Consider the following 12,278-nt stretch of genomic DNA (forward strand, 5'->3'; position numbering starts at 1 on the left):
AGTTTGAGCTGTGAATGAGTTATAAAGCTCTTTCCTGATCACTATTGACTATTGCCCATACACAATACACAGTCAGACCTCCTAAGCTACAATATTAAAAAATGCCAAAATAATTATATTATTTATTGATATAAAAATCGAAAGTGGTGCCATTATTAAAAAGGCAAATCTCCCGGAACATCTTTTCAAATGGTTGGGTGTTTCTGAATCATAAGTGGGAACTACCATGTCATGGTATTCCATGATTGATTTAAAAACTAACTCCTTCATTCATTACATATGAATGATTCCATAAAAGAGACAATTCTATAGCATGACATTTAACAAACCAAATCCTGATATAGTACATAACTGGATTGGATCTGCATGTTTACCTATGTACTGTGGGATTTGTCTTTTATGAGTTACCAGTTCAGAGACTAGTTCATCTTTGGTTGTATACGATGTTAGGATCTCAGTTGGCATTCACAGTTAAATCATGCACCTTCAGGAACTGGGAGCATTTTGATCCAGAGTCACAATCATTCCTTTCTTATCTTCATCCCTATGGTATGTGTGTTCTGAAGTTTAACTGACAGATGGCAGCTGGTACCAGATATTATATTTTAAATATTATTAGCTGTTTGTGAACTGCTGGTTTGCACTAAGCAGATCCCTCAGAGGTTCAGAGACACTGTCAGGTTATGCTAACATGTTGCCCACACAATCAGGCAAACAACTCATTTTCATATAAACTGACTTGTCATCAACTAAAAGCTCAACAGCAGGTTTGACTGAAGATTTGTTTCACTGGAAGGAGTAACATTCCACCTTCTTCTCATGGGTCCTTCTTGTCTCAGGCTCTTGTCTTGTACATGGAAGCACACTGCACGGCACCCTGGCTGTTTCTGCCCTGCACAAACAGTGCCTATCTTTGGATTTCTTTCCTTTCAGAATTATCTGAACTTCATTACCCTGGGTAACTCATCCCTTGGGTCTCTATGTGTTCTCAACCAGCAGTGCTGTGACAAGTCAAATTTGCTAGGAAGATAATGGATAACAGCATCCAATGGCACTGCTCTATGTAAAACACTGCGTCCCTGGTTACCGAATTTCATTCCGGTGGCAGGTAAGGGAAATGAAGGTTTGGATCATGGTGTCTTCCCTAGTACTGACAACACTATTGTAAACACTCTGTTCTCCCCATGAATAGGGTCAATCTTACCTAAGTTCCTATAGTAGGAATGGCACATTTAACATGTCAGCTCTGACTTTCTGTGGCTGCTACCCTAAGTATTATGAGCCTATGTCATGCTCGTTAGGAAAAGTGCTGTCAGCAGTATCTGAGTATGGGGAGGGGGAGATTACTTGCCAAACTTTGAAATCTCTGTTCTAAATAGTGTAGTTAAATACGTGTCATAATTTTGTTCATATAGTGCAGTTTACATTTGCTAAAGCTGTGTTGCCTTTGAAACTGACATGTAATGATTCCCTCTGGGAGTTTAATAGCTAAATTCATTTTTGTTTGGTCTATAATGGGCTTTTCCACTCTATTTATAATAAACAACATCAATGCAACTTTTTTTCAAGAGAAGGGTGGGATGGAGAGGATAAGTGACAATATTGATGATGATCCTTTGTCAGGTAAACTCCCTTTAGATGAAACATCATGAAAAACTTTGTAACAGTACCATCGAGTCAAAGCTGTCTTTAAGGTCCAGCCCAGACATGAGCAATAGCCATGAAATTCATGTTTGCTCACATACTTTGGTCACCATTGCTCTTTGCCCATCTAATGAAGAGCAGATGCAGAGAAAGCATGGCTTGATTTCAATCATAGTTTAGGATCTATTCTACTGATATTTGGTGTTGGATTTTAATTGGATAGTGGCAAATGAGCTGGTAAAGAAAGATTCTCAGTCTGAATATTTATCTAAGTGGCAAAAATCTGTCACTTTTCTGCTCTTTCTGCTAAAATGTAACTGTTCAGTTTCTTCATTCTCTTTTCTTCCAATATGTGTTACAAACCAAATCCTGATCTAGTACCTAACTGAAGAATATAGGCAGTTTTAAAGTCTTCACTTTTTGACTTGGGATTGGATGTGCATGTTTACCTATGTACTGTGGGATTTGTCTTTTATGAGTTACCAGTTCAGAGACCAGTTCATCTTTGATTGTATAGGCAGTTATACATTCGACCTTACTTTAATATTACCGGGAAATAACTTCTGTGTTTTGGCTGAATCAGTGATAGATATACAGATGTAATAATCAGAAGGCAAACCACAAAGCAACTTACTTTAAAAGGATAATCTAGATACCAAATCTCAGAAGAAATCATTTGGGAATCTGAACACTAGGGCCCCAAGTCAAAAACCATACAATTCTCTTGACTCTGTCTTGCTAAATCAGTCTGCAAGGGCCAACGTCTGATTTGCCTTCTTGGGCCTACTTCCATTAGTGTGGGAGGTCTTAGCAACATATTAGGACAACTGTTCAATGCATATCCCGTGGAGTACAGAAAGGGGGAGCATCTGAATGTGTCCTAGGGAATAAAACTGGTAAAGGATACGCTTTGACTCTGCTGTCTCCTTTACAGCCCCTGCCCCCCCTCAATAAATTCATTTTCTCTTTGATAGGTCTAAGAAATTCCCAGAGAAATGTCATGGTTTCTGATAAGGCTGAAAGACCTTACAGGTCTATGAAGGACATAAGATATAATCCTTAACTCTCAAAGAGGGTTGAATAGCGTCCCGACAAGATTCATATCCACCTGGAAACTCAGAATGTGACCTTATTTGGAAATAAGGTATTTGTAGAGGTAATCAATTAAGGATGAAGATTAGATCCTACTGGAATTAAGGTAGATCCTAAGACCAAAGACTGCTATCTTTGTAAAAAAAAAAAAAAAAAAAAATGTAGAGCCCATGCACAGAATAAGGCCATGTGAAAACAGAGACAAAGATTGTAGCGATGCAGCTGTAAGAAGCACCAAGGGTTCCCGGGGGCCACCAGCAAAGCTAGGAAAAGACAAGGAAGGAGTCTTTCCTAGAGCCTGTAGAGGGAGGCTGACCCCACCCATAACTTGATTTTGAACTTCAAGTCTCCAGAATTCTTAAAGAATAAATTTCTGTGGTTTTTAAGTCTGTGATAACTTACGGCAGCCCTGGGAAACTAACACAATCATCTGGTTGGAGTCTCCTTCCTCTGGATTTTGGGACCCTGCTTTCATCCAACTTCCCACCTACCTTTCTAGCCACCCCTCACTTTCTTCTGCCATTCCTTTTCCTCTACCCACAGCTTAAATTATGGCACTCCTCAGAATTCTGTCCTTGGATTTTCTCACTGTACATTCCCTCGGTAATCTTATCCAATCTCATAGTTTTAAACTCCACTTCTCAGTTCACACACATAAAGCTACAATCAGACCTCTCTCTTTAGAGTGACTTTTAATGTCTTATTAGATATCAACAACTGATGTCAAAAATACATACTTAAAACTAAACTCATTTTTAAACTCCCTTTCTATTCTTTATTATTCTCCTTTACTTTTCCTTCTACCCCTCATCCTTTATTTCCTATATATTTTCATGCATCATTTTTGATCCAATGACAAATTACAAAAGTCAAAAACCTGAGTCATCCAAGAATCCCTATCCCCCACTTCCTGCTTATTGCCAACGTTTTAGCACGCCCTGTTTGCTAAACAGTTTATTATTTGAAACTGCCCTGAATCCACTATCTTCCTAGATCAGGTCCTTAGCAACTTTGCCTTACCTGCTTGGGGTAGTTTTCCATCAATCTAACTGCTCTCTAAACCATCCCATAATGCTGCAATTGTCACCATATTTCTAAAATCTAACTATGATAGAATATTTCCCTGCTTAGAATCCTTCAAGGGCTCTCAATTACCCAAAGGTTCAAACCACTTAGAATGGCTCGGCCATCTTCATGTCCCACTATAAATTGGACTGTGGTCATATCAAACAGCCTTCCATTCTCTGAATGTGCACTGGACTTTCAAACATCTCCAGGCCCCTGTTAGTTCTGTTCTAGCTTTTGAAATGCCCTTCCTCCTTACCATGTTTATTTGGCTCCCTCCTGTTTCTTCCAGACTCTTGATGTCTCCCAGAAGGCTTCACTTCCCCATTGCATTGTGAATGCCCCTCTCCTGGGTTACCACAGCTCCCTACACAAGCCCTTACCTCCCTTCCTTGCTATTGGTCATTTCTGACCTGCAAGTCTCACCAGACTATGAGGTCCATGAGATAGAGATAGTGATCAATTTATAGTCAATGAATATTTTAGAAATAATGAGAAATAAGGAACATATATTAAAATATTTAACAAATATACAGCAGTCTATGTGTCAGTGTAATAATATAATATAATAAAATAATAAGTTTAAGAGAAACATCAGAGGTTGCTGGGCTGGAATAAAGACTGGGAGAAGGTGAGACTTGATGTGGGCTTTGAAGAAACAGTAGGACTTAAATAAGTAGCTTGTGATATTCTAGACAAAATAAATAGAGTGAATTTGGCATTAGAATTCCATAAGCTGATGGATTTCAACTGCAATTGGCAGATAGTTTCTTTACCTTGACACTGGTGACTTTGAAGTGACAGGCTGGTATGATCTAATGTAGTTGTTAAGTCCATGAATGAAAGTGTTGTTCTTGGAGTGCTTCTGGTTACAGAAGATGTCTGAAAAAGGTAAAATAAGAAAAGAAAATTAAAAACAACAACAACAACAATCTTTCCAGTGAGGCAATGTTCAGAAGAGCCAGAATCTTAGCTCATGGTTTCAAATGCAACATGGATTTGCACGGGACATTTAAGTTACCCCTTAGCCTATTAAATTGCTTCCTCTATGAACCATGGAAAATGAAAACCAATTAGCATCAGTTGGGAAAGGGACTTGGGTTGGGAAAAGGACTTGAGAATTTCCTCTTGTGGTTTAACTCGGGTCTCAAAATAGCATTACTGCAGGTTTGAGCATCCAGTTTCATACTTTATATTCTATATTAAGCATCAAATGGAGCAAAATTTTAATTCCTTTGGATAAAACTGACAATACGTCTAGGTGTTTGCTGTTGCTTCTCCCATAAAAAAAGCTGCACTGGGGAGCAAGCATGTCGAAAGGGCTCTTATGGATGGCCTATTGCATGCCCTTGAAAGATGCGCATTGTGAAAAATATGAAATTGTTTCAGATTCCTCTCAAGTAACAATACAATTTAATCATACTTAGTCTCATCTAATACAAAGCCCTTTTTGCTGAATAAAGTCCTAGCAAGGCTCTAAGGATGTAAGATATAAACAAAGATGAAAGTACTTATCATAAAATTTGCATTTTATACATGGTAGAATCAGATGACTACATGAGAAGAGAAATAGCAACTTATTTCAATCCTGCCACTTCTCTTAAGTTCTGTTCCCAACGAACAAACTTTATAAGGATTTCCATGAATGGGCCAAGGAATATCAGACGACATAACTTTCAACAAGGTGAGTGAACGCAGGCTAAGGGGTGAAGCAAAAATGTCCTTTTTCTTCATTTCTCTTTCAATCTTTTTTCTTCCTGGGAAACAGCTAGGGCTTCTTTTTTTTTTTTTTAAGACAACATACAGATTATCTATATAAGAATTCAGTAGTTCTCATATTTATTATAAACAATAGAATCAACAAGGATTTCACCTTGTCCATGAGTCAACTTTGTAAGTCATCTTTGTCTTAGATTTTCCAATAAGAATCCATTAAAAATCAATTCAGGCTGGGCGTAGTGGCTCACGCCTGTCATCCCAGCACTGTGGGAGGCCAAGGCAGGAGGATCACGAGGTCAAGAGATTGAGACCAGCCTGGCCAACACGGTGAAAACCCGTCTCTACTAAAAATACAAAAATTAGCTGGGTGTGGTGGCGGATGCCTGTAATCCCAGCTACTCAGGAGGCTAAGGCAGGACAATCACTTAAACCCAGGAGGTGGAGTTTACAGTGAGCCGAGATACTGCATGCCAGCCTGGCAAGAGAGCAAGACTCCGTATCAAAAAACAAAAACAAACAAACAAAGAAACACAAAACAATCAATTCGGTGGGCCTCAAAGGAAATATCTGATATAGTCTTTGATCTGATGGAATTTGGGGAGAAATATTTGATATGTTCCAAGGAAACCAGTAGAGGCAGAGTTAATTTCAGCTTCCCAGATATTAAATGTTTCTCACCAAATTAAAAATGTTTCTCTCAGATATAAAATGTTTCTCACCAAAACAATAATTTTGCCCCTAGTGAAGGAATCTATTGTACGTTCAACACTTCTACATCTATGGGTGATTGTTATTTTATGGTTTCAGAATGTTTCTCCCTAACATGTCAGTGTCACATCTTACCATTCTTCAGTGATACGCAGGTACCTCCCCCTCCTTGAAACCTCTTGGCTACTACTATGTCAGCCCCTGCTCATTCTTCCATAGTACTGATTAGCTGCACCACACATTTTAGTATAATCTGGGATGCCCAGTGGTCAAACCACCTAGGTCGTTCTAGTGCATAAATTATTATTCCTATTTTACAAACAAAGAAAATGGTCTTAAACATCTCTCAAACCTAAGTTAGAAAATCAAATGCTGAAGAAGCATTAGGGCTTTTAGTGGTCACACTATTAGGGCTTTTATGGAGAAGAGATTTTGACATTTTCCTTCATTTTAATAAAAATAATCAAATTGTTTAAATCTCCATAAAATAAAAAAGCAGAACTTACAATAACATTTGTGCTGAATTAGGGTCTTTTGTTTTCATGCAGAAAATTTCTTTTCCACTGTATCATGTGAGGGAAACTTCACTATCTAGCAAAGCCCAGATTGTTGGCAATAGCTTGATTTCTCATTTCTTTAACCACTGGGAGTGGGTGGAGGAGACTCCATATTAGTGTAGGATCAATCATGGCTGATGAGACTACAAATACTTGGTGATTGCTACCATTTTAATTAAAAGTCTGAACTCATTACACGGAGCAAAGAAACAGAAACTTTTAGAAAAGGGAGCACAGAAAATCAACTCCATATATTAATGCATTCTCAATATATAAAGCTTTGGTTTCTGTTTATTTTTCTTCTCTGGAAATATAAGGACCATTTAATAAATGATTGCTAAGATGATTTATACAAACAACTACCTACAGACCAATAAGTATCTTCTACAATGGCATCTCCTCATTGTTTTGTAACATCATAAAAGGATGTGTATCCATTGGACAAACAGAAATGTTAGTATAGTGAAGATATGAAGGAGTGCCTCAGACATATTAATGTTTTATTTTTTCCTCTTTGGCATAAATTGACACATAATGTCCCTATAAATTTGTAAGCTTTGGGGGGGGGCAAAAATCCAAAAATCATATTTTTACTTTTGGGAGCTTTTTGTAGTGGGAGACAGAAATAAATCTAAGAAAGAAAAATTGGGAAAAGAGTTGAAAAACAGGAACTGATTATATTATCACCTAATACAGGTAAAACCATTTTTGTTGGTTGAAGGTAACAAAAGCATTACACAGTTTATTCATAAAATGATCATGCCCTGGAAGGGACATAATAATATTTGGAAAGTTTATCTGTGGAAAGAATTTTTGACCCACTCAGAACAAAAGATTGCACTGTAGGACAAGTTTATGCTCTGCCAGGAAGTGAAGCAAACATGTAAGCTATTGGGTGAGTTAAGGTGGGAAGATAAACTGCTTTAGTTATTTTCTTTTTAAATATTGAAGTGTATTCTGGTGGAGTTTATTTTTTTCATCTTGAGTGGTAACACGAAGGTTTGGTGAATGTACGTAAAGATATAGATACACACATAAATATGCATTTGTGTGATTCAGCTACCAGCTATGATGTGCTAGAGAGTGGAGCTACGGATACAATGAGGAAACCCCCACAAGAGCGATCCTAAGGGAGGGAAAAAAAAAAAACACACACAGAAGGTGGATAAAGATACAGGAGGGGCTGGGCACGGTGGCTCATGCCTGCAATCCCAGCACTTTGGGAGGCTGAGGTGGGTAGATCACAAGGTCATGAGTTTGAGACCAGCATGACCAACATGGTGAAACCCCGTCTCTACTAAAAATGCAAAAATTAGCTGGGCATGGTGATGTGCACCTGTAATCCCAGCTACTCAGGAGGCTGAGGCGGGAGAATCGCTTGAACCTGGGATGTGGAGGTTGCAGTGAGCTGAGATCGCACCACTGCACTCCAGCCTGGGCGGCAGAGCAAGACTCCATCTCAAAATAGATAGATAGATAGATAGATAGATAGATAGATAGATAGATAGATAGATAGATAGATAGATAGATAGATGGATGTAGGAGGACACTCATGGTGTCAAGGTGACCCAGTTCCTGTTAGGTACCTAGGGGAACATGAGGTATCTGGGAACCAGGTCTAAATGAGTGGAAGAAAAAGAATCCCTAGCACTGCTGACCACTTTGATCCTAGGTTCTGAAAAGTTGGCTAGTCCCCATCTTTCCCATTTTATAAATGGAAAGGCATGAAGATTTCAATGTCTGTGGTTTCCCAACATTTCTCCTTTCTGAAGAAGGAGCCAGACCTGCCAGGAAGTTATTGAGTTGGTCCAATGACCTATTAAAATGCAATCTTTTTTTAGAGCCCTTTAAAAGGTGACAGAGAAATCAAGGTTACCAACAGCACAGATTATAAATACCACAAACGGAATCACTCTCCAGATCTCGTGAAAGGCAGAGCCTATAAAGTGGGCATGCCAAGATGCTGGCCCCCGGGTGTGAAATGATTTCTTAAGAGCACTGGGGAGTACCTTAGGGAAGAATTTTGTCTGGATTTGGAGCCTTTGAGACTAGAACTACAAATTTGTCTAGATCCTTTAGAGACTTTAGGGGGTTACACGCTACAAAATGTAACTTCCTGTTTCTACAGGAAAGAAATTCTTTTAACAGGGCTAATAAAGTGAGCTCCTAATGAGGCCTCTCAGACATCAAATAGGCAGAGTAAAAACACGCTTTGATGACGTAAGTGTAAGGGGATCAGAAACATCTCCTTCCCCGACAAAAAATGCTTCCTTTCAAAGCCAGGAGAGCTGAAAATTTAAGAGCAAACCACACTTTGCCAAAGCCAAGATATCTGGAACAAGACTTTGAAGATATGAAAAGATTAAGGAAAGTCTCATTAGGAACCTGCCAGAAGCCACTCAGCCTTTGTGCCTTCCCCGACTGCTTCCCAGAGACATTGTAGTTTCAACATCCTCCACCACCACACCCTGCTTTCTTCAGTAGCCTCATCTAAAAAAAAAAATTAAAAAAAATAAAAAAAAAAAACTGTTCCAAAAACACTTCTCCAATAGTAGAGTGATCATGAGCAAATTCTTAACCCTTAACATTTTGTGGAGTCGCGTAACCCTTTGTGAATCAATGTGCATAAATTGATCATTCCACCTTCAGAAGTCATAATTTCAAGTTAGGAGTTATGAGTTTAACACAGTTAAAGATTTCATAGTCAAAGAAGATTTCATTTCAATATTAAGAATTTCTAGCAACCAGAGTTGTTTTTAGTGGGGCAGTGGGCAAGTTGTTTCAGAAGGCAGTGAGTGTTCCAGCTCTGGAACTGAGGCTCAGGGACAACCTAAAAGGAATAACACAGGTCCTGTGTTATTTTATAGTATACATTATATTACATTCAAATAAATTGGCAGATGTATTTAACAACCTCTGCAATTCCTTGCTACATTAATATTCTATCATGAATAAATGAAGATAAAGCAGACCACTTTTAATGTTTAATAACAAGAGATTCATTCCTCAGGAAGGGATTTAGCTATTACAGGTGTCTTTGTATAACAGCCTTCCTGGGAATGAGTTTCTAGCTATGCAGATCTACCACCTGGTCTACCCCTTTAAACAATAGATAAACTTCTTTCTAAGTAAATAACCTCCCTTGAGAAGATCTGAAACTCCATTTTATAGTTTCAATTTTTGGAAACTGGAAGTCTTTCTGACCTCTGCAGTCTTTTAAAAAGTGGAGATACCCCTTAGAGGCATTAGAGATGTTTCCTTTAGCTATTCCTAGGTAAAGCAGGAGCCAGGAGACATTCAGGTAAACCTGTGCAGCAAGGTTTCTCCACCTCAGCGTTACTGACATTTTGTTGTAGGGACAGTCTTGTGCATGTAGGATGTTTAGCAGAACCCCTGGCCTCTAGCCACTAGATGCTAATGGCACCTCACCTAGTCAGGGCAACCAGAAATGTCTCCAGGAAATGCCAGATGTCTCCAGGGTGGCAAAACTGCCCCCGGTTGAGAACCATTGCTGCTAGAAAGGGCCGGAGGGTAGAGGCAGGTGGACATGGTAGAGGAGGACCTGCGGTCTGAGAGGTGAGGACATCAAAGGGAGGTATAACCAATTTCACAATACTTTTATAGGATTAGGCCTGCTTACAGAGAGTACTTTTTCATCACTCATGCTTCCTACATCTTCCTATGCCAGGAAAATAAGTCCTTTTAGATGTCTCAGAAATTCCTCAGTAACCAGTAGAACATCTGTATATACATATATATCTCTCACATAAATATAAAGCAAGGAAGGGGCTTCCCTGTTGATGTAATTGGCTAATTCCACAGGGCAGGCAGTCCGAACAGCAGCTGAAACTCTTGAACAGAAGCCGAAGCTTCAGTACACAGGCAGGAGTTCCTCCTCCGAGAAACCTCGGCTCTGTGTCAAGGTCTTCCAGCTGATGGGATCAGGCTCACCAGGTTCTTTAGGATAACCTTTACTTCTCTCTGAAATGATTTTTCAAGTGAATCACATGTACAAAATATCTTCACAGTCACACCTCAGTTAGTGTTTGATTGAATCACGGGGGTATCTTAGTCCATTTGGGCTGCTATAACAAAATACTACAAGCTGGGTAGGTCACAAGTCACAGAAATTTATTTTTCACAGTTCTACAGGCTGGGAAGTTCAAAATCAAGGCCCTGGCAGATTCGGTGTCTGGTAAGGGTCCCTTTCCTAGATGGCCATCTTTCCAATACAACCTCACATGATGGAAGGGGGTAAAGGGTGTCTCTGGGGATTCTTTTATAAGGGCACTAATCTCTTATGACCTAGTCAAAGCTCTCATGACCTAGTTACCTCCCAAAGTTCCCACTCCTAATACCATCACCTTGGGGGTGAAGATTTTAACATGTGAATTTGAGGGGCCCATAAACATTCAGATCATAGTGTGGGGATTCTAGCCTAGCCAAGGTGACACCTAAAACTGACCACTGCAGCATTCCAGAAGTTACTCCCCAGGCTCTGGAGTCTAGCCCAGGACATTCTTCTGCTCATCTCATTTCAGCCTTGCCATAGGCCTTGATCTTGAACTCCCCAGCTTTCAGAACCATGAGAAATAAATTTTGGATCCGGCGCCTGGCATCTGTTGCGTGACGCTTCCCTATCATGGCCAAGCCTAAGGTCCAGCTCCCTCAGAAGCGTTTTCATGGATTTAAGAGCATCTTTGGAAGGTTCTGGATGGACAGTTTTCTAATGTACAAATAACCAATAAGTACAAAAGAGGATGCCTAACATCATTAGCCATTAGGGAAATGCAAACAAAAACCACAGTAAGATACCACTTCACAACTGGTAGAATGACTATAAGCTGAAAGGCAGCTAGTAACAAATGTTAGTGATGATGTGAAAAAATCTAACTCTCATTCACTGCTGGTAGAAATATAAAGTGGTGCAGCTGCTTTGGAAAATCATCTGGCAATTCTTCAAAAGATGAAACACAAAGTTACCATATCACCTAACAATTCCACTCCTAGGTATATAGCCAAGAGAAAAGAAAGCATGTGTCTACATAAAAATGTAGACACCAACGCTCATAGCCACATTGTTCATAATATCCAAAAAGTGGAAACAATCCCAATGTCTTGTCAATTGATGAAGAGATAAAATGTGTCATATTCAGACAATGAAATTATTCAGTCATAACAAAGAATGAAAATACCCACACGTGCTACAACACGGATAAACCTTGAAAGCATTATGCTGGTGAAAGAAGCAAGTCACAAAAGGCCACATATTGCAAGATTCCATTGGATAAAATATCCAGAATAGGCAAATCCATAAGGACAGAAAGTAGATTAATGGTTGTCAGGGGCTGAAGGTGTTTCAAAGAAATGGGAGTGACTGCTTAACAGGCATGGGGTTTCTTTCTGGGGTGATAGAATGTTACAAAATTGACTGGGGTAATGGCCGTACAACTTTGTGAATACAGTAAAAAACAATGAATTGCCAATGAGTGA

General features: G+C 39.3%; 1 long non-coding RNA gene across 1 annotated transcript in view; it reads right to left on the reverse strand.

Annotated features, from left to right (window-relative positions):
• Nucleotides 1–12,278, reverse strand: part of LOC134729065 (uncharacterized) — a 237,414-nt gene that overhangs the window by 183,721 nt on the left and 41,415 nt on the right. The window contains exon 2 of the long non-coding RNA XR_010109903.1: nt 4,578–4,683. This is a non-coding gene — a long non-coding RNA (uncharacterized LOC134729065). The remainder of the gene's footprint in view (nt 1–4,577; nt 4,684–12,278) is intronic.

This window comes from Pan paniscus, chromosome 16, assembly GCF_029289425.2.
Source record: "Pan paniscus chromosome 16, NHGRI_mPanPan1-v2.0_pri, whole genome shotgun sequence".
Lineage (NCBI taxonomy): Eukaryota > Metazoa > Chordata > Mammalia > Primates > Hominidae > Pan > Pan paniscus.